The sequence below is a fragment of the Crocuta crocuta genome, unplaced genomic scaffold (assembly GCF_008692635.1).
Source record: "Crocuta crocuta isolate KB4526 unplaced genomic scaffold, BGI_CrCroc_1.0 scaffold282, whole genome shotgun sequence".
NCBI lineage: Eukaryota > Metazoa > Chordata > Mammalia > Carnivora > Hyaenidae > Crocuta > Crocuta crocuta.
Genome location: NW_027529174.1, coordinates 7,373,310 through 7,397,401, shown reverse-complemented (window position 1 = coordinate 7,397,401; position 24,092 = coordinate 7,373,310). Strand labels below are relative to the sequence as shown.

The following is a 24,092-nucleotide window of genomic DNA, read 5'->3' as shown; positions in this document are numbered from 1 at the left end:
AGTTAGAGGTTTTAAGAAAGGAGGAATGGGGGCGGGGCGCCTGGGTGGCTTGGTCGGTTAAGCGTCCGACTTTCGCTTAGGTCATGATCTCGCGGTTCGTGGGTTCGAGCCCCGTGTCGGGCTCTGTGCTGACTGCCAGCTCAGAGCCTGGAGCCTGCTTCAGATTCCGTGTCTCCCTCTCTCTCTGACCCTCCCCTGCTCACGCTGTCTCTCTCTCTCTCTCCTAGAAATAAATTAAAAAAAAAAAAAGGAGGAATGGGCATTTCTTGTCTATACGATGGAATACTACATGGCAATGAGAAAGAATGAAAGCTGGCCATGTGTAGCAACATGGATGGACCTTGAGGGTGTTATGCTGAGCGAAATAAGTCAGGCAGAGAAGGACAGCTACCATATGTTTGCACGTATAGGAGGATTAAGAGGAAATTAACTGAGGACCAAGGGGGAGAAGAAGGGGAGAATAGTGGGGGAAAGGGAGAGAGGCAAACCATGAAAGACTCTTGACTGAGGACAAACTGAGGACTGATGGGTGTGGGGGGGGAGGGGGGAGATGGGCATGGAGGAGGGCACTTGGGATGAGCACTGGGTGTTATATGGAAACCAACTTGACAATAAACTATTTGAAAGAAAGAAAGAAAGAAAGAAAGAAAGAAAGAAAGAAAGAAAGAAAGAAAGAAAGAAAGAAAGAAAGAAAGAAAGAAAGAAGAATAACCTGATAACCTGCAGGGGACAATGAGGAACAAAAAGACACTTAATGCAACTCCCAAGACGAATACCAGAGATGTCACAGGAAAAACAGCCAGTACTTTGAGAGGTCTATTGCGTAAGCTGTGTTTGCATGGGAAAGCAAGGTTTTTGGTGGGAGCAAGTGGTGAAGACAAGGACATTGAGAACAGAAGATATTTTGCTTATGCTGGGCACTGGAGGAGGATTTGGGGAATTGTGGAGGGCTGGAAGACAGAAACAGAACAGAGAGGTATAAATCCTTAAGGGACCTCATTAAGACAAAGTTAAGGTGCCCGGTACAGTGTGTAAGGTAAAGTAGGTGGTAATCACAACCATCACCAATATACAGGGCAATCGGAAGTTTGGTCCCCCCAGAATCCTGAAGTCCCAACTTTCTCATCAGTTGTGAGTGCTCCTTTTCCTCCATTTTGTCACACCTGTCATCACTCTGAATGTTGCCACTGTTTCTGCAATGTCACCAGTCTCCCCTCTTCATTTCTGTTTTCTCCATCTCTCTTAGCTTTTACCTAAAAAGCTGATCTTTCTGTATATCACCAACCCATCAAAGCCCTCTTTTCCTCCACTCTCGAGCTGACTGATGACAGAGTGCCAGGAGCAAGTGCTTGTCTCACTCTTCTCGGCTCTCTTCATCTATTTCTGGGTTCCCAGAGGTTTCTGATTCCTTTATCATATACAAGTGATTATTGTGCACATCTCATTCCCAACACTGTCAGTCCTTCTAAGATGACAAGATGACTATATCATAGTCCCCCAAAGGCCACATTCTTAAGGTAGCATTTTTATAGATGCACAAATGCCATTCTCAAGAGTTTTAGATGGTTAGAAATTAGATCATTGATCGGCAACTAGAGAAACATTCTATTGATATTATAGCATTCAGGTTCAATGATATATATATATATATGATATATATATGATATATATGTTTGGTCAGGATCACAGACCAGTGACTCAATTCCTTTAAGATTAACTTGAGATCACTTGAAAAGACTCTGTGGGCGCATCTCTCTCCCTATCTTTGGCTGCTTAAATACAGCTACTGGTTGCATCATATTCCTGTGTATCTCACTGCCAAGCAGACTACTTTTCAACATTCTTTTGTGTGTTCTGTGAAGCACTATGCAAATTATTGTTCAGCCTGCTTTATAGGCAAGAAAGTGATGTGACAATGAATTTGGCCCATGGTTTCTTTCCCTAACTCTCAGGAAGGAAATCTCCATTTGTTGCATTTGAACAACTGTGGCCTCTACACAATTGTAGATAAAGCCTCCATTTCCTTAAGGAAATAAAATGGGTGGCCCATCCATTGGCACACTTTTAAGAAAGTATCACTTTATGGATTTATCAGTCCAATCTCTACCTAAGAGTTTGGAGAACCAAACAGAATATTTAAAAATCTTGGTTAATTAATTTAGACATGCATAACTTTATTCATTCACTCATACTGTGTCTATAGTCTTTGTGGGGTATCATGAACTGTTCTATACAAAGCCCCTAATTAGGTATACCTTACAATCTGTTACAGGGAATTAGAAAATAAAACAAAATTACTGATAGAAAATGGAATTCAGGAGTATGATATGCTGTGATAAATGTATTGAAGAAAAGAAAAACCGGGTAGAGGGATGGAGAAGTGTGTGTGTGTGTGTGTGTGTGTGTGTGTGTGTGTGTGTGAGCGGGGGGGGGGGGGGGAGAGATTGGAAGAGAGAGAGAAGGAGAGAGAGTAGGTATACAGTGTATGTAACACCATTTTGGATCAGAAAGTTATGAAGAGTCAGTAATTTTAACACTACTCACAGGAGGACAAGCAAGGGTATGTCTACATTTCATAGTCATGAAACAGAGAACTGAAGTGTTAAAAGATCTATCAATGTTACCAAGACACTCAGCAATTCTGAACTGCTTGTTCATATCTTCTTCCCTTGCTCTAGTTCACAGCCTTATCTTGCCTTAGTGCAATGAATAAAAAGGATTTGCTTTAAATAAATGACATGTGTGAAATCCTAACCATGTTTATTCAATAACTTAAGGATAGTATCACTGCCAATGAGTGTTGCATTAGAAGGTATCTCAGTGGCTTGAGAAACTTGTTTAATATGTTTAATGTGTTACCACAAAATAAAATGTGATTACAACAGTGACATTATGAGTAGAGAGCAGTTTTACACCTCCATCCAATGTGGTCTGACGTATGGCTCAAGCATTGGGAAAACTGTCCATACTGGATCAACAAAGTTTTCCCTGTTGTCCATGGGGTCTCAGCCCTGCAATATGATGTCTTTCTCAGCCACTGCCCTCTATACTGACAGGGCCCACTGGGCTAGGTTTCATGGAGGTGGGTGTGCACATAATCATATGTTTATCCTCAAAGGTAGTAGAAATGCTGCAGTGCTCTGGAAGTTACTTTTATGGAATCCCTATCAATCCCCATTATTATTTGCATTTGACCAAGTATGAATGTAAAACCAGAGAATAATAGCACACATATACATGTGCATATACAAATACATATCCAATACATATGAAATATTTTCATACATTTTCATTTGAGTCCCACAACAACCTATAGGAAAAGTAAAATAGTTGTCATTACTCCCATCATGCTGATACATAATACACCAAGTCTGAGACAAGTTAAATCAATTTACCAAATCCACAGTGTGAAAAAGTGCCAGAGCCCAAACTAAAAGGCTAAGGGAAACTTTGCCCTATTGAACAAGGCTCTTCTAAGAGAACAAAATGAGACACTGGAAAACTTCATTTGACTTTCTTAGGTCTCAAAGGTATTTCTGAATGCTGAAAAGCAATAGTTTGCTAAGTAAAATCTAAATGATTTAAAGCAATCCTATGGTTTCCCCCAAAGTGTTAATTATAACTCTGTGTATATAAATGCATTTAGTTAAAACTTAGATTCACAAATTTAACATTTTTGATTCTGTCGCCAGTCAAGGGTCTGTTGAGAAAACAGAAGAGTCAGTATATTCAAGATATTAAAGGTTTTAATGTAGAGAAATAAAAGCATATCCAAAGATTGGAAAATCTTCCCATGATGGCAGCAAGTTCCCCCAGAAAATAATGGCCTCTCTTCCTCCATCATTCAACTCTGGTGCCAGTGCCTCTCTTTGGAAAACTCTAATCTGGGGCAGGAGATTCTGGCAAAACCGTATCCAACTTCTTTTCAGTGCTATTTGGGGTGATGATTTCAAGTTGACAACAAGCAATCTAACACAGGCACGACAAAGTGCTCTCAGAATTCCATGTCATTATCTATAAGTTTTCTGAAGCACACCCTGGAATCCTGTATCCTAACTGGCATAGTAAAGGAGCAAGCCACATAGCCAGGGAGAATACCTCATCATTAAATTCCTTCCATATATCCAACAAATATTTGATACAATTTTTTTATGTGCAGTGAACAAAACAGACATGGTTCCATCTTTTCTGGCACCTACCTCTTGATAAGGCTTTGTCCTTAAATCCATTGAATTTGAATTTGGGTGAGAATTTTTATGTTGTTGGGTCATTCACAAACTTGAAGAGCATCAAGAGCCTAAGATTGCTTCAGCCATCCTAATGACCAACTTTGCAAAATCATCCAGTTTAGTCATAAAAGCAATCCAAAATACCCACTGAGTCATCAGATATCATTTCTTGATTCATGGCCATGCTCTTAGGGAATTATCACAATAATCCACAACATTTGTATAGCATTTTGTACTTATTGAAAGATATTCTCTAGCATTGTCTTGTTTGACCCTCAAAAAACAGATATAGGCAGATAATTTTCTTTTTAATTAGTGAAAAATCAAGGACATAGATAAGGGCAATACATTGGTTATTAATTAATGATCAATGTAAGACTTGAAATTAGGTCTTAACTTTCAACTTAGGCCCCTTCCACAGTATCCCACTATCTCTTTTTTACTAAAGAATTTGGAATCAGCACTGGCCTTGGCCTTCTAAATCATTTTTATTATCCTCTTGTAATTGTTCTACAACTTAAGTACTGAACTGAATTGTCTAGAAGTACCTAGAAGTCTCCCCTTATTTGTTTGATGGAAAAATGAACAAATGCCTCTTGGACAGAGTTCTGCCTTTCATGAACATTTTGTACTACAAGTAGGCCACCTGGTCACATTCATATCTTTGAGGAATTTACGAAGTCAGATCTATCCTACAATATCTGTGTCTGGCAAAAATACTTTAAGAGAACACAAACACTTATGACAGAATTTTAAAAACAGAGTGGACACTGAGGATTGTTTAGGCTAATTCTCTCCTGTGGAGAAGAGTGAAATCCTGTGAAGCTTGGATTTTGACCTTGAGGCCAAAAATCATATGGCTAGTTACTTACAAGCAGACCCGTGAACAAAAGTCTGATTTAAAGATTCTTGAGAACTGCCAGTATGTGGAGGATATCAGAAATTTTAAAGAATTTTCTCAGGCTTAACATCAAGTTGCAGAGACATTAAACAATGAAAGGAGCACACAAGCCAGGAAATAATTCCTAAATAATGATCCATAAGCTATAATTGTTGTAATTCACTGAAAAAATATATCAAGAATTTATTTTTAATTTCTGCCTTATTCTACAAAAGATGTGAGGCACCTCATAAAAATACTTTCAATGCAAAAGAATTAAATTAAGCAGTTGTGGTGACCATGGTGAAGGGAAATTGTGGGCATAAAAATAGTAAAGACAGATCTGCTATAAGGTGTGAACCACACAGTTGAAATAAATGGACCCCAGATTTATCACTAGTTTTCTAACGGCCAAACAAAGTAAACACGATCAACTTATAATATTTATATTGTCCACAAAACAAAGCCTAACTTACTGTTCAGTGGTATTCTTCAGTAGATATTTAGGAAGAGGGCCCTGATTTTCATCCAGTTCTTTTTTTTTTTTTTTAATGTTTTATTTATTTTTGAGAGAGAGAGAGACAGCATGAGCAGGGGAGGGTCAGAGAAAGAGGGAGACACAGAATCTAAAGACAAGCTCCAAGCTCTGAGCTGTCAGCACAGAGTCTGACATGGGTTAGAACTCACCAACTGTGAGATCATGACCTGAGCCTAAGTCAGACGCTCAACTGACTGAGCCACCCAGGCGCCCCCACCCAGTTCTTTCTTAACGCAGTCCATTAGTGTGATCCCTTGGCATAACATCAAAGTACAATTCAGTGAAACAATCATATTAGATCCAAAATGATGTTGCTAAATGATCCAGCAACCCTGTGACATGGCTTGATTCAAAGGCATTCATTATTCAGAGTATATAAAGAAATGGATTCATTACTTGACTCTCAAGTATTTCTTCCAAAACTTTTATGGAAATATGCGAAGCAAGGAGCTCAACATTATAATATCTGGCAAGAACCTATGGTGTAGCTGGTCTGCCAGGCCAATTGATGGCTGTTCTACAAGCTTGGATAATCAACCAAGCAGAGATGTGTGTCATTAAGGGTCTCTGTGAAAATGTAGGAGCCTAATTGAGTCATATTTAATGTCTTTGTACAGGGCAGAATAGGGTCAAAATCACCTAGGGATTTAGGAATGGCTTCTGGAAGAAGATAGGACCTGAACTTGGATGGACAAGGAAGAGAAATGAGGGATTTTAGATTAGCATAAAATCACATGACCACATGGTGAGGGAGTTGCAGATAGAAGACAAGTCAGTTTGCCATCAAAATTTATGACTTTAAAATGCAATAACAATGGGGGCACCTGGGTGGCTCAGTCGGTTAAGGGCCGACTTCGGCTCAGGTCATGATCTCACAGTTCATGGGTTTGAGCCCGGCGTCAGGCTCTGCGCTGGCAGCTAGCTCAGAGCCTGGAGCCTGTTTCGGATTCTGTGTCTCCCTCTCTCTCTGACCCTCCCCTGCTCACACTGTCTCTCTTTCTCAGAAATAAGTAAAACATTGAAAAAAATGCAGGAACAATGGAGCAAATCTGAACACAATTTAGCTCAATCCTTTTTATGGAAATATTGCCAGTAGAAAGTTCTTCAATTTAGTATGACAGCACTGGTTTGATAGTATTTCAAGCCAATGAATTCAGTAAGTGGATTTGTTTTGATGACCTTTGCTAATTTGTTGAATGCCTCGAAAATCCCCTGCAGACTTTCTAACAGTTCCAAAGCTAAAAGTAATGACCTCACTGAAGAGGTCCCAGCATGAGCAGGGGAGGGTCAGAGAGAGAGGGAGACACAGAATCTGAAGATAAGCTCGGGGCTCTGAGCTGTCAGCACAGAGCCCGACGCGGGGCTCGAACCCACAAACTGTGAGATCATGACCTGAGCTGAAGTAGGACGCTTTACCAACTAAGCCACCGAGGTGCCCCAATACTGTGCTTTTTGATACTATCCCCTTATGTCTGCTCTAGGGCAGGTCAACAATTAGTTGTGGAATGGGAAAAGAACTGAGCCTGGGTATAAAAGGGAAACTAAATTAGCCAGGTGCCACCATGGTATTACATGGTCAGAGTACCAGAGGCTGGCTGTCTTCTTTTTTTAATGAAAATATCCTGAGGACTCAGAGAATATTAAAAGGTGATTGTCTCTAATTTGGAGAAGAAAAAAAATCAAAGAATTTACAGAGTCATATGCAACTAGGTTAAAATCAAAGTTAATGATCTGTTTCAGGCTGTCATCTCCTTGAGTTGAGCAATGAATAACAGTACAACTGCTAATTTTCACAGTTGGATTAAAAATTTCTTGAAATCTTGTTAAGTATTAGTAGGGTATCTCCAACCTGTTACTGCTACTCAGCATTACCATGAGTGTGACCCTGTATCTATATGGTGCTTTTCAGTACCTAGTGAAATATTTATCTACACTATTAACATTTACATCTGATCTTACCAAAATATGTGATTTCATCCCTTCTCTGAATAATTGAATATTCTCTCTTGAAAACATAAACTGTTTCTAGAATTGGCATCAAATAATCAAAGATGTTTGGTTAGCTAGTTAATTAGTTCCTTAATCCATGCATCAAGCAGTCATTGTAGCCTGGGTGGTGCCTGGCGCTCTTCTAGATGACGGTGGTAACCAAAAGTAGAGAGGGGCCCTACGTTTCCTATTGGAGCTTCCAGGCAGGGGAGGGAGATAGGCATTTATCAAAGACTTGCACCAATAAAGGTAAACATTGCTATGAAATAGTGGCACTTCATGTTATTAAAGAGTAAATTAGTGAAGATTGGACTTACAGAGGCGAAAGAGTTTCCTCGAGAATGTGCCTGTATCATTTAGAGATCTAAAGGTTGAGTAAGGAATTTATCTAGGCAAAGAGGAGAATAAAGCACAGTCCAGGCAGAGAAAACATCAAAGAGTCTGTGGCAGGAAGGATCTTGACAAACATAAGAAACAGAAGTGACTCTAATGTGGTTGTAGCAACAAGAGAACAAAGACCATTGTGTGAGTTGAAGCTGGAAATGTAGGCAGAGGACCTATCCTGCAGGATCTTGTAGGGATTTTGTCTGTATCCTAAGAGCGGTAGATCAATGGAGGATTTCTGAGCTGGGAGAAGGAAGCTAACATAATAAAATTTGGGTTAGAAAAGTCACTGTAGCTATAGTACTGAAAACAGACCGATGCAGGTAAAGAAAGCAAAATAACCATTTTGAAGACTATCAGAATGGGCCACAGAGAGAGGCTAGCTGGACCAGGATGGCAATGGGAAGGAGTAGATGGATGCAAGGGAGGGTTAGAAGGGACGAACCGGAGTGCCTAGGTGGCTCAGTCAGTTAAGCTCCCTACTTCAGCTCAGGTCATAATCTCATGATTCATGAGTTCGAGCCTCACATCAGGCTCTGTGCTGACAGCTCAGAGCCTGAAGTCTGCTTCAGGTTCTCTGTCTCCCTTTCTCTCTGCCCCTCCCCCTGCACTCTCCCCTCTCAAAAATAAACACTAAATTTTTTTTAAAAACAAAAAAGAAGAGAAAACAGATGGGACTTGAAGAAGTTAATTTGAGAGAGAGAGAGAGAGAGATAAAGAGATGGAGGAATAAATCATGACTCCTACAATGTTTGGGGGTTTGTTTGTATTAGTGGAAGAACAAGCATGTCATTCACCAAAAATTGGAAGAATGATGTGTTAAATTCTGAGTAGGGAACAAGGAAGAGGTCACAGGTGTAGCTTTGGGTTTCTTAAAGTGTGGTACAAGTCTGCAGCACAGAAAAACATCTACCCTGAAGATATAAATTTGTGAATCATCAGAATATTTTGATAATTATAGCTGTAGGCATAGTGAGTTTCCCTGTGGAGAGGATGCAGTAGGAGGAATGAAGAGTTTCAGGGGGCTCAAGGAATTTCAGTATTTAATGACTAGAACAGAATAGAAATTATACTGCAAAGGAGACAAGGAAGGAATAGCCAGAGAAATAGAAGAAAACTACAGATTATGGAGTTGGAGAAACCAACGAAGGAAAAGAAAAGTAAATCTTGGGCTCTGAACTGAAGAAGATTTACATCTATGTTTATATTCATATTCATATTTATTTATAGCTGTAGCTTTGTCTCATGTGTAACATTGAACATCCTTCCAGTCAAGTGCGGGGCATTCCATCCTCAGTGGCTACTGTTTTCTTCTCCTCTTGGAAGCCTCCCTCTTGAAGGAAATCTCTTGTTAATGGAAATTTGAAGGTCTGCAGGAACCTGACCCATCGGACTGTGGGGGTGGGAAGGAAGAAGGGGAGCCCAGGCCATGGAGGCAGAATCCCAGCCATCTGTCAGCCCAAATTCTTGTGGCACACACAGATTATTGCCCAACACACATTTCTGCAGCTGTTTCTTCGTTAAAATGTATGGACCCTGTTGTTGATATCATTAGAAACTCCACACCATTTAGGTGTTTGTAGGGCACCACAATGATGAGAACTGTGTGATGTTTAATGGAAAGATGTTAAATGTTGTGATAGGGAGCCATGTTTTCTAATATAAAAATGAACATCCTGGGGCTTCTGGGTGACTCAATCAGTGAAGCATCTGACTTCGGCTCAGATCATGATCTCACTGTCCATGGGTTTGAGCCCCGTGTCAGGCTCTGTGCTAACAGCTCAGCCTGCTTTAGATTCTGTGTCTCCCTCTCTCTCTCTGCCCCTCCCCTGCTTGCTCTCTGTTTCTCTCTCCTTCAAAAATAAATAAATGTTAAAAAAAAAAGAACATCTATATTCCTAAAAAAAAAAGTTCAAATTCAAAATAGACAGAGAAAAGATCATGTGTTTTGAATCCTGGTTCTGATACTAATTCTCAGATCTTAGGCAGTTCGGTCTTTGTGATATATTTCTCTCATCAAAATTATAAAAATATGTCAAAATATATATACACACATTAGAGCCCTCTCACAGGTAGTGGTCCTTGCTTCTGTTAGTTGTTTCTCCATTTTACAAATACTTTCTGGAAAAAAAAGAAAGAAAGAAAAGAAATATTTTCTGACTTTGTGCCCATGAAAATGCTAAGGATGGAATATCATAATCTATACTTCTCAGAGTTCAAGATGCTCTTTCACAAGATGACTATAATATGCTTTATTAGTCTCAGCTAACTTAGTGTTTGGAAAAAAATATATTTCATTTGATTAAAAGAACATTACATCAGTTCTTATTTTCTCATTATTTAAAATATTTTCCTCTAGGGCTTAGATTTTATTTATATATATAATGAGGTTTAAAGGTATTCATTAGTGAATATATATCTAAATCTATTAAACACTGGATTTTCAATATACATTTTCTCAAGTATTTGAATTTGTGTGTATAATTTTAATAAAGCTGGCCTTAATTCATTAGGAAGATAACAAGCCTTACTGGGCTTGATAGTGTGATAGGGAAGGAATGGTGTGGGAATCAAGCATCTCTGGGTTTGATGCCAGATTTGCGACTTGTACAGATCCTCATTACACCACACTGTGTCTCATTGGCTTCACCTACGAGATGAGGTTGCTTTAAGGAAATGTCTACCACATATAAGTATTCAATAAATGCCTTCTTGACATCACAATAATAATATATCAGGATAGTAGCCTCGAGAAAGAGCAAAACTTGCCACCTGACAAATTATGACTGTATTGTAGCATTCATGGCTTCCAGAAAAATAATAATAATACTTTTACATAAGTTCAAGTTGCCATGAACCCTGATGACATGATGACAAATCAACTCTGGGTTTAGGGTCATCTCTATGAATTGAAATGCTTCATGATCCTGGCCAATGTGGACAGTTAACTTCCATATGATGTGAGAGAAGAAAGTGACAGTTTCTCCTACACCAGTTTTCACTAAAAGGTGCCCATCTAAGAGGTGTTCACAGAGAATTTCTTCAATAATGATTTGCTAAGTGAATGGTTAAAATGAAACGGAAAGAGATAAAAGTTTCTTTGCATATTTTAGGAAATGTATAGAAATTAGAGATTACGCTTGTTTACAAATTTAGTGCTCTGTGGAAAAATCAGTGAGTGCTGTGCTGGACTCTGCAGTCATTTATTTACTCAACAGATATGGTGCTCTACATGTTGCTACTCTATTGGGTGCCATGACGGTCAAAAGAAGAATCACATCCGTAGGTCTCTGCCCTTGTGTCAGATAGGAAAATCATGGACCAGGGAATCACAAGATTATTCTAAAGCCAGCCAAATACATAGCCCTCTCATCTAATTTTCATCTAATCCCTCCATGTTAGGTCAAGTATGTCTGCCTTGTTTCCCCAACAAAACAATACCCAATCTAACCAAACCAAAAGCCAAGACAAATCGATGACATTGTTTCTTTTAACTTCACCATACAATTTTGTCTTCTTTAGGATACTATTTCCTTCTGATCCTGACCATAGACGTATATTCTAATTGACCTATTGCCTGACTGATATTTTAACAGTCACAGTTTTTTAGTTTATGCACTTGGATTTGCTTATTTGGGATATTTTGTTTATTTCCTCATAGCAATGCAGGTTTAATGAGGAGAAAATATAGAAGTCTCAGAGCTCTTTCCTGGCATACTTCTAAATCCAGTTGCTTCGCAATTTTTTTTAACACTTTTATTTATTTTTGAGAAACAGAGAGAGACAGAGTGCAAGTGGAGGAGGGGCAGAGAGGGAGGCACAGACTCCAAAGCAGGCTCCAGGCTCTGAGCTGTCAGCACAGTCTGATGTGGGGCTCAAACCCATCAACTGTGAGATCATGACCTGAGCTGAAGTCGGCTGCCCAACCAACTGAGCCACCCAGGTGCCCCTGCAATGTTTCTTAGTCAAGTAAAGACTACTAAAAATATAAAAATGTAATAATGAATTCCATCAAAGGTCCTTCCACTAGAGTATTTTTTCTGACAATGAGGTCAAGCCACATTTGGGGGAAATTCATCATGCTAAGTGATTCCTTTGCTATTTCCACCGTAGGTCCATAATTATTGCTAACTTATTTTTAAGGCGAATCAAGATCAATCTTTAATTAATTTAAGTTAATGCTTTGGAAGTCTTCTTGATACAAATTCCTTGAATTTGTCTTCTAATGTATAAAAAAAAAAAATTCCCTCTCCCAACCTGATAGGAGAAAAGACACCAGCTCTACCGCTTCCTTATAAAAATGGGAATGATCACATCTATCTTGCAATATCACTGGGCCTGATACATAGTAGGTATTCATTTTCTATTTTTTTTTTTGTCAGCAACACATGTACATGGTTTAAGATTTCAATAACTCTTCCAAGACCTATTATAAAAACAGCAATCCTCTGTCCCCATCTGCATACCACCTCCCTCTCTTCCCATTAAACAGCGACAGTGGATTTCCACCCTTTTAGGTTTTTTTCTATTTCCCTTCAGATTTCTAAATAAAATCACTTGTGCTGTTAATTCTTGGCTTCTCACTTTTATACATACCTTTTCTGTGCACTCCCATATCCCCATGCAACACTCATACCCACATTTCCCCTTCACCTCCCTAATATTAATGTCTGATGATCAACCAGTATCCACTAATATTAAAATATTGAAATATTTCTTGTAGGTTGAAAAATAGCTACTGCTCTGTAACTACCAAATGATCCACCTCCACTCTATTAACCCAGCCTCACCCATAGACCCCTTCTAGATCCTCCCCACCTAAAATCCAACAGTGAAGAAAATAATGCCTGGCCCAGCAGTTTCCATCAGCATTACCCGCTGTCCATTATACCTCAGTTTGTGGTTCATACCAGACCAGTTGGTAAATACTTAATATTTTTAATATATAATCCCTGGTTGTATTATAATTTTAGTTATACTGATATTCAATAGTCACATTATCATGATTCTGTGAACATTATTCACAGCTGAGCTATGTAGTATACTATGACTAAACTCACTGTGCTGTACTATTTAGCCTCTTTTCCATTATTTCTGTCGTAGACACTGGATCTTGAGTTCTCTCTTGTCCAGCAAGGAAGCAGGACACAGGATTAAAAATGTGAGAGAGGCTAATGTCCAGGAGGAGACAAGAGCCCCGAGTAAGGGTTCTTGCTCCATTTTTATTAGGATCAGAAGCCTTATAAACGTGGTGATGGGCGTGCACAAAGAGACAGTGAAATCATGAACATTAACTCACGGGCATGAGGGAAAGGGAGTTTTGAAGATATGTGGTGCTAGGGGTTTGGGTCAATGCAAAACAAAATCATGGCACGCTGGGCAGATGGTTGTTTACAGCAGACTTGAGGCCCCACCTCTGTTTATCTAAACTGGCCTAGGGGACAAGAAAAACAGGGCATGCTATCTCAAGGTCAACAAGGCACCCCTTTCTTTTGTTAATTAGCTCCACTCTGGGCAGCTCTGGGCAGCTTTGGCCTGCTGCAGTTTATAGCCCTGTTTACCTCTTTACCTAATTTGGTCCTTCCTTCCTATGAAAGCAGTTTTTGTACTATTGTACTAAGTTGGGGGGCATTTCTGCCCTGAATACCTAGTCTTGTTTACCTCATCTTGGATGTTTTCATCCTGAGATTTCCTATTCTTATACCTTTGTCCTATACTGGGGCCTTTGCCCCACTTGTCCTATACTGGGGGCCTTTGCCCCATTTACCTAATCTTATTTACCTAATCTTGTTTACCCAAACTTGGGTGTATACATCCTATGATTTTTCTAATTCTTTATGCCTTGTTAACCCATTGGGGCAAGCTCGGGGAATTCCTAAACTTATTCCTCACATTAAACATCTGCAAACTCTTTGTTCTAGGTGCACACCTCTTCTCAAACACACAAGAGATCTATCAGATTAATCTTCCAAGGGACATGTCTCCTAGAACTCTGTGTCCTCTTGCTTGCATCTGAACTAATTGCTCTCCAGACCTCCCTGCACTTTTACCATCTTCCAGTCTTCTTTCCCATCATCCTAGGGATTTTTTGTCTGTCTTTTGTATAGGAGTCTGTTTCCTGACTCCCACACCATCTTCTTCCTTAATTTATATCCTGGTGGATCTTTCCCCTGTAGCTTCCAGAGAGTAGCTGAGGAAGATTAGCTTTTTGAGAACTTGGGTATCTGACAATGCCTTTATTATCTCCTGACAATTGATTGAATTTTATATATATAGACTCCTATGTAAGAAGTCAATTTCCCTCATATTTTTAAGGCAATGTTCCAGTGTCTACCTTCCAGTATTCTATTAAGAAGGTCAATGCCATTCTGATTCTTGAATCTTCCTATGTGGGTAGATTTTTCTTCTGCAGCATTTTAGGATATTTCCTTTGTTTCCTAATATTCTAAAGTTCATAATGATGAGGATTCGGGGAAGCTGTGTGATCATGGTAAGGATCAGATTGGCCTTCTAATCTGGAAACATCTATAAAGACATAGAGTTGGAATCATAAATGTCTTAGTCCATTTGGACTGCTTTAACAAACTACCATAGATCGGGTAGCTTATTAACAGCAGAAATTTCTCACAGTTCTCGAAGCAAAGACGTCCAAGATCATAGCACCAGATTATTTGGTTTCTAGTTACCACCTGCTTCCTGGTTCATAGATGGTCATCCTTTCACTGTGTTCTCATATGGCTGAAAGAACAAGGAATCTTTCTAGGGTCTCTGTAAGGGCACTAATCCCATTCATGAGAGCAGAGCTCTCATGGCCTTATCACTTCCCAAAGGCTCCACCTTCTAGTACCATCATATTGAGTGTTAGGATTTCAACACATGAATCCGGTGGGCACACTAAAATGCAGCCTATAGCAGCATGGCAAGCAGGCTTTTCAAATTGGCTTCTTTCACTTACCAATATTCATTTAAAGGTTCCCATGTCTTTTCATGGCATGATAGTTCATTTCTTTTTGGCACTGAATAATATTCCATTTATGCCGTTTACACATTGTAGGCCATCTTGGTTTCCTCCATGCTTTGGCAATCACAAATAAACCCACTATAAATATTTATGTGCAAGTTTTTGTGTAGCATTAGTTTTATACTCATTTTAGTAAATACCAAAGAGCTCAATTGCTGGACAGTATGGTAAGAATATGTTTAGTTTTGTAAGAAACTGCCAAACTGTCTTCCAAAGTGGCTGTACCATTTTGCAACCCCACCAGCAATGAATGAGGGTTCCTTTGTTCCACATGCTTGCTAGAATTTGGTGTGTTGTCAGTATTTTGGATGTTAGCATTCCAATAGATATGTAAGTGTAATTCATTGTTGTTTTATTTTACAATTCCCTCATGGCATGCTATAAAGCCACCTGTATTTCTTCTTTGGTGAAGTGTCTATGCAGATCTTTTACCTATTTTTCAATTAGGTTCTTTTTAATCATGTGAGTTTCTAAGAGTTCTTTATATATTTTGGATACCAGTCCTTTTTCAGATAGACGTTTTTTCCCACTTTATTTCTAAATTGTTTTAATAGCAATGGATTTACAAACCTAAAAAGTAAAAAAAAAAAATTAAAAGGTAAATATTGGGAAGCCTCACCCCCCTACTCCCTTCCAAAATCACTCTTTCTTCACCATTTGTATTCATTTTTTATTTCTCTTTCTATTGTCTCTTTATGCAAATACAAACATATACAAACATATATTTTTTTTTCCCATTTCTAACAAGAGTGACAGTCTATGTACAACATTCCACACTTTGCTTTTCCACTTAACAACATATCTTGGGCATCTCTCCCTCTCGAGCACTGTGATCTTCCCTATTGTTTTATATAGCTACATTATGTTCCATTGTGGGGATGTACCGTAGTTAAATTAAGAACTTCCCTGTGGCTGAACATTTATCAGCCTGACTTTCAAAGGTACCTGGTACTCAGAAACCGTGGAGATTTTCTGAGTCTTCTTAGCTTCCCCCCATTGCCAGCTTAGGTTCTTTCTAGTTTGCTCAAATGTGCTAAGACAGTTTCCACTTGACCATCTGCTTTCTAGCTTCCAGAGTTTCTTTTGTGCAACACTTTGTAGCATAGCAGAATCATCTTCAAACTCAAGGAATACATCCTTGATTGTCTAGAGGTATGTGAATAAGTTTGTTCTTATCTTGTATATTTCCACTCACTGTACTTTTCCAGACTTTGATCATATCCTTTGAGAAGGAAGATTTCAGTTTTCACAAATGAAAATAATCTTAGAGAGAATGCAAAGATAGGGAAAGAAATTGTTTACTTTTTTAGAGAGTAAAACAAAGAAAACAGCATGTTCCGAAGACTTCCTGGGGTCATTCGGAAAGCCAGTAAATTGCTTTCTATGGCTTTTGCCTCCCTATCTGTGGCTGTAACTATTACTGTACCTTTTTCTGTCCCTGGATTTCAACTCGGTAGGCCTAATTACTGTTTTCCTAATTTATAGAAATTGTTAGCACCATTACTGCAGATATATCAAGGGCCCTGAGGGAGCAGTAATTCTCCTGCTGCACACTTAAATTGATATAGTCATTTGGTTCATCAACTGTGTAAGTCACAAGATGGACCTCTCCTGAGAGGTTATAGAGCAGCAGTTGAGTTTGGGCCCTGCAGTCAGACAGACCCCACAGCTCTTCCACTTTCTAGTTACGTCACCTTAAGTAAGTTACTTAACCCCTCTAAACCTGTGTTTCCCCAACTATAAAATAATGTACTCCTCATAGGTTTGTGTGAAGATTAAATACATGTAAAGCAAATGGGTGTCCTACAATCAATTCAGTTCTGACACCACATGGAGATAACGTCAGACCCCACAGGTGAAGGGCTCAGTCCCACAGGACTGCCCCCCAGCCCACTTCAGATGCCAGTCACAAGTTCATATTATCACCTGCACTTCTATTTAGCCAGCTATAGAAAAGAGATTCCAATAATCCCCTACCCCTTGAGTTTTAATTTGCTAGAATGGCTCACACTGCTCAGAGAAATATTTTGCCTGTGAGATGACCAATTTATTATAAAAGGATATAACTCAGAAACAGAAACAGCCAGATGGAAGGGATTCATGGAGTAAGGTATGGGAAAAGGGCATAGAGGTTTCATGGCCTCAGAGGATGCCACTCTCCCTGAATTTCCACCTGATCACCAATCCAGAAGCTCTCTGGACCTCATCTTTTTTGTGTTTTTATACAGTCTTCATTATATAGGCATGGTTGATTAAATCACAAGCCTCTGGTGAACAATTCAACCTGCAGCCTTTCTCCTCTCCGTAGAGGCTAAGGGGTACGAGTGAAAGTTCCAACCCTCTAATCACATGGCTGGCTCCACTGGCAACCAGCTCCCATCCTTAGATGCTTTCCGAAAGTCACCTCATTAACAGAAACCACATAGTGGTGGAAAGGGGCTTATTATGAATAACAACACCCATCTCACCTTTATGGCTCTGAGGCATTTTAGGAACTGAGGACAAAAGACCACATATTATGACAAAAGATGCTCCCATTGCTCTTATCTCTCAGGAAATTCCAAGGGTTTGGGGAGCAGTGAGCCAGTAACTTTGGAAAGACCAAATATACAGAAGTATCTCAGGCTAGCTGCCCAGCTAGCCTATAAACCACTGCCTGGCTTATAGCAGAAAGTGGCAAATGAATCTTCCAATAAAGGAAGGAGCAAAAATATGTTTTACCTACATTAATTTTCAGGATGCAAAACCAAAATTTTTTTAAGAAAATTATTAGGTGCATGTATTTAGGAAAGTCAGTTTGTTATTAAAGGAATATCCTCTGTTATTTAATTTTGGGGCTCAAAAGGCTCTTCCAAGTTGCACATTTTGGGCAAGGCTCTCTTGACCAACTGTGGCCAATCAGGTACTCACTCGATCTTGTCTGCAGTGCCCTCTCTAGCTGAACTTGTACTAAAGACAAAAAGAGAAATGGGAAAATGCTGTGTTTAGTATTTGAAAAGTATTTGTCATAGGTAAGATGGCATTTACACTCTGTGCACGATAGGGTGCTGGTTTGATTTAGCAGAAGAGAATAGGTCATAGACCTTAGTAAAAATGCATTGGAAGACAATTTCCTTTTTTTTTTTTTTAACTCTGGGTTTTTTATCCAAAAATTTCCATCATGTAATGTACACTAATAATGTCACCCAGAAAAAAAGAAACCATTCAAAACAATTGACATTTATTTATTATTGCTCTGTGGATAAAAATCTGATGAGATTGAAAATAGTTTCCTTGATCTTTTTCATGCCCATGAAGGGTGAGAAATGATTTCAGTAGGTCCCATTTTTGCCTAGTCCCACAGTACATGACATATATTATGTCCAATTCTCACAAATATCCTTCAGGGTCATTAATTTATTTTTATTCCTGTTTTACAAATGGAGAAACGGAGCCCCAACATAAAAAATGTGTCAGCGGTCACTAGGATATTAAGCAGACAGACAGGATATAAACCATGTTCTTTCAGATTACAAAATTTGCATTTCTCAATTCCTTTTTCTCTTGTAATGAGATATTTTTCCTAGAAATCACAATGACATATCTTCATAGACAATGAAATAATGTTAGACACATCATGTGACACTTGTCACACCAAATTTCCCAAACCAACTCAACATTTACAAAAAGGTGAAGAAATTTAGGCATAGAAGTTGGGAGTTATCATAAGCAATGCTGGAGAAGGAAAGAGAGGATAGGAAAAGAATTGTAAAAGAAAAAAAATAGTGGTAAAAAGAAGAGTTTCTGTGACCAGTAGTCAGCTGATTCTAAATATCCATTCATATATATGGTAAATATTGGCCACTTTTTGAATACTCAGATTTCTGTCTTCTATACCCACCCCCAGCCACCTCCCACATCCTGTAAGGCAAAGCTTGTCTCTCACTATAAAACCTGAAAATCCCTGATACTCATGGTCCCAGCCACCCTGCATATAGGCATGAGATGGACTTAGGTACTAACTACCATTCACTCATACTCGTTGCAAATATCATCAAATCAGAAGTTTTTGGCATAAAGAGGAAAGGAGCGCAGAGAATTCACCATGACAAGAATGGCCTTATCACAGCAGTTGCTAGAATGATTCTAGTGGCTTTCTCTGGTCTCCAGTCTCAGTGGTGTTGATGACAGAAGCAACATCCAGGGCAGTTGCAGTGGGGTGTCATGGGTCCATTTCTATGGCATCTATTTTGGCAATGGTTCCTGGCTTCACAATGTCACAGCCTGGTTCTCTCATAGTCTCAGGCAAACTATGAGCTTCCTAATATCTTTTAATAAATTCCTTTCCATTTAAATTAACTTTAGTCAAGTCTATGGCCCAAAATTAAGAATCCTGACTGGCACAGTATATAAATAATAGCAATAAGGATAATTATAACTAGCATATCTTGAGAGCCTAAGACTTGATAAAATATTCTGATGAATGGTTTAACAATAACTTATTCATTAAATTCTCACTGCAATCCAATCATTTCCATTTTACAAATGAGGAAACTGATAGGTTAAATGAGCACGCTCAAAGACATATTGGTAGAAAGTGGCAGAGGCAAAATTTGAATGCATCATTTTGACTACAAAACTATTCACTTAGCCACTAACCTTGAATATATAATTTAGGGGTAGTTTGTACTCATACTTTTTAGGGTGTGTCTATTGGTAATTAATTTGGTCAAGCTTCTGCAGGGAAGCAGAATAGGATGTGTGTTTATGTATATACAGAGAGATTCATTTTAAAGCGTGAGCTTACAAAATTTCAGGTGCTGGCAAGTCTGAACTCTACAGGACAGGATGGCAGGCCAGAGACCCAGGGAAGAATTAATGTTACAGCTCAAGTCCAGAAGCAGTCTGAGAGGCAGAATTCCCTCTGTAGGTGTCTATATCCAAATTCCCTCTTCCCCCCCCCTTTTTTTTTACGGGTTTAAATATAATTTATTGTCAAGTTAGATAACATACAGTGTATACAGTGTGCTCTTGGCTTCAGGAGTAAATTCCCATGATTCATACATACAACACCCAGTGCTCATCCCAACAAGTGCCCTCCTCAATGCCCATCACCCATTTTCCCCTCCCTGCCATCAGTGAAATATGTCAAATTCACCCTTCTTATAAGAACGTCAGTCATATTGGATTAGGATCCACACTAATGACTTCATTTTAACTTGGTTACCTCTGTTAAGACCCAATCTCCAAACATGGTCGTATTCTGAGATACTGGGGTTAGGATTGCAACATTTGAATTTTGGAGGGCACATAATTCATCCCATAACAGTAGTACATTTCAATGCAACATGTTGGATAGCATCTAATATAAATGTAACCTCAGAGATTTTCTGAGTTTGAGTGATACATCTGCAGTTTGTTTATGGGTCCTCTCAGTTTTTAAAAGACCAGTCCTGCCCATAACCATCATCAATCAAAATGCTGACCTTAATATTATTAGTAACTAAAGTCTCCTATATTCTAATTTAGTAGCTTAGGGACGATGATGCCCTCGAGTTTTAGATGTTTTCCCCAAGAAGTGCAAAAACAGGTTGTACTAGTTTCCCAGGACTTAAACCCATTGGGAGAATCAAATGAAATAAACTGCATTATGGCACAGTGAAACAGCTACTCAAAATATTCTTGTTGTTCAAGGACTGATCGCTTTTAGCTGTAATTTCATAGTTCTTGCAAAGGCTTCAGACCATAAGGGAGTTAGACAGCATTGTGAAGTCTGAAGTATACCTCTTAGCAATGACCATCATGATAGCAACATTTGTCATGTTTTTCATCTAGAGATTTCTTATTCAGTGGTTGCAAGTGAAGGTAAGTGTTTGGAAAAGCCACCTTAAGTCTTCCATCAGTTATTTAATAGCAGCAAAACCTTTTTACATTTGAGGAGTGCTTTACACTTTTCAAAGTGCTTGCACATGCATTAAGTCATTTCATCTCAATGGTCCTTGATTGGCCTAAAAGTTAGATCCGCCTTCCCAATGTGCCTAATGATCTTAGAGAGCACTTTATGAGCTGAAAAAACATGACCCAAAGTAAGGAAATTGCTCTGAAATCATTCTGTAAAATCAAAGCACCATTATTATACAAATTCATAAATAGTAAAGCCACTGAGTTAAATCCTTAAGGGAATCGTGGGGATTATGTAAAGATTTTCAATCCTTTACTATTTGCTTTGTTTTTAACAACATTTTCTGTAGGGCTAGCTCTTAAATCCAATTTTACTTTATTAAAAATTTTAGACAAAAACATGTCTCTATTCCCATTTTTCTATTCTGTTAATAGCCAGACCTACACATTCCCTTTAAAGGAAAACCGAGGGTAATTTATGGTCAAAAGATCCTAAACTGAAAATACTTGCTGTAATTAGAAAGGGCTTGAATATTTCTCCCTACACAAAGCAGATGGTGATTTCTTTTTTAAACAAAATAGTGATCTGTGTTTCTGCCTGTGTGCCTTCTGCATCAAACATGAATTAAAAATGAATTTCTATTTTGTTTCACTCTGGGAGCCTGTTACATTGACCAACATTGTTGGGGGGTGGGGGGGGAGAATCACCTAATTTGTCCAAGTATAATCACACGATGTACAACAAAGGCATTGGCTGTTTTGACTCTGCAGGCAAGCTTTAAAAAAAAAAAAAAAGAACAGATGCAACATAATCTTGAGAATCCTCTTGTTATTCAGCTGGTGGAGTCTGTAGCTACGGGGACATCTGTGATGTGGGATAAGGAAGATCATTTCTCTGAAATACAAAGAGTACAGAAAGTAGAAAGATCATTTTTAGGATTTAAAACCTAAGGAATAACCTTATTCTTTGCCTATATGTTTTTTTAAATGATTGATTGCAGGAGCACTGTGATTCAGAGTTGAATTTTTCCCCCATTTATCTGGTGTTAGAAAATAAAAATGGAATCCAACCTCCTAAAACATGGAAGGGAATAGCTAATTTCATACAAGTGTGGAAGGTATTGCCTGTGTTGATAATATAACATGCCTCCAATCTTAGATTCTAATTATGGTGTGGAGCCTTGTTTCTGTTGAGGTGGGAGCTTAGATACAACCTTGCTTCAAAGATACTTTCTGCTATTGATTTGATTATACAGTTCTATGAAGCAAATCACAATGCCCTTACTGTTAGTCCTACAAATAATATCTTTCCTATTTTAATATAAAGTGTCTATCATTCAATGGGAGTGTCTTTCATTTCTATATAATCTGATTTTGAATAATCAAAACTGTTCTTCAAATACTGTGTTATTACATGCAAAGTAAAATGGAGCATTGGGTCAAGAATCCAAAGAACTAAGATCCAGAAGTAACTTAACATGAAGCACCCCGGCAATTTAGGCATCGATGAGATAGGAAATAGTAATAATAATACCAACCCTTATGAAGTGCTTGTTATACACCAGACACTATTCTAAATGGTTTTGTGCATGTTAATTCATTTTCTTCTCATAACACTTGGAGAATAAGTATTATTATTATTTCGATTTTATAAATGAGAAAATGAAGTCACAGAAATGTTAAGTAGCTTGACAAAGATCAAACCACTAATGAACATAGGAGCCAGAATTCAAATCCAATTAATTTGGCTCTGGAGCCCAGGCCAGGAACTATTATACAGGGCAGACACTTGAGAAGCTAGTGACAAGAAGGAAAAATGGTACATTTTAAATGGTTCATTGTGTCTGTAAGATTAAAATAAAAGAAAATAAAATAAGCAGGTCAAGAGAAGTCCAATGATTTTTTTTGGTTATAATATCCAAAGAAATTTTCCCTGGGGAGTTCATTGTAAACATGCTTATGAAAATATCTTATAGACTGATAGTAATGTAGTCAAAGGAGCAGGGGTAAAAAGTACTCCAGGAGCACCTGGGTGGCACAGTCAATTAAGCATCTCTGCCCCTCCCTCACTTGTGCATGCTTTCTCTCTCTCTCTCCTTCCTCTAAAAAATAAACTTAAAAAATATTTTAAAAAATTATTCCCGATTCAGGCAAAAACAACAGCATATGCAAAGGACCTATGACAAAAAGAAACACAGGTGTTTGAGAGACTAAAGCTGAAACCAGAGTATTTGGAATCAGAGTGAGGAGAGTCTGACTGAGGGAGAAGTTGGAGGAGGTAGGGAGCATTCCCACTCAGGGCTTTGTGAGCTGTGTTAAAGGTCTTGATCTGTGTCCCAAGAGAAATGGGAAATCATTAAGAGAATTGGTAGGGAGGGGGATCAGGGGAAGGGAGGGGAAATACATGAACAAATGTGTCACCTGGCTATCACTCTGTAAAACTGAAAATAATTTTGAGAGATACATTGTGGAAACCATTAGACTAGTTTAGAAAATATTGCAGTAGCATTACCCAAAAATCATGAAAGCAATTATATCAGTGGAGATGGAGAAAACTGAACAGATTCAAGAGATACTCCAATGTTGAAAATTTTTTTTTAATATTTTTTTTTATTTCTAGGAGAGAAAGAGAGCGAGAGAGAGAGAGAGAGACAGTGTGAGCAGGGGAGGGTCATAGAGAGAGGGAGACACAGACTCTGAAATAGGCTCCAGGCTCCGAGCTGGCAGTCAGCACAGAGCCCGAAGCGAGGCCCAAACCCACGAACCTGCGAGATCATGACCTAAGCGAAAGTCGGACGCTTAACCGACTAAGCCACCCAAGCGCCCCTCCAATGTTGAAATTTTTTAAGTGATGACAAATTAGATATTGAAGATAAGGAAGAAGGTGTCAATGACAACTCTTCAATTTCTGACTAGTGCAACTGGAGATGATAGGTTTAGATGAGGAAGTCAAGAGGTCATGTTGAAGATATTGAACTTGAAGTGGCTCTAGTTGTCAACTGAAGTTATCAAGTTCACAGTGAGACTGTGAATCTGAAGCTCAAAAGACAGGTTTAGGCTGGACATATATATACATTTGGAAGTTACCAAGATAGAGATAGTTGTAAAAGCCAACAGCACGCACAACTTCTCTAGAGAGAAAATGACTAAGAAGAGAGGAAGGGCTGGGAC

At 38.7% G+C, this 24,092-nt stretch overlaps 1 protein-coding gene and 1 long non-coding RNA gene across 3 annotated transcripts in view; one reads left to right on the top strand and one right to left on the bottom strand.

Moving 5' to 3' along the window:
• The window catches only part of GABRB1 (gamma-aminobutyric acid type A receptor subunit beta1), a 362,417-nt gene that overhangs the window by 273,819 nt on the left and 64,506 nt on the right, over nucleotides 1-24,092 (top strand). The gene's annotated exons all lie outside the window — the stretch shown is intronic.
• LOC144226338 (uncharacterized) overlaps nucleotides 21,720-24,092 on the bottom strand; it is a 34,333-nt gene continuing 31,960 nt past the window's right edge. The window contains exon 6 of the long non-coding RNA XR_013333614.1: nucleotides 21,720-21,816. This is a non-coding gene — a long non-coding RNA (uncharacterized LOC144226338). The remainder of the gene's footprint in view (nucleotides 21,817-24,092) is intronic.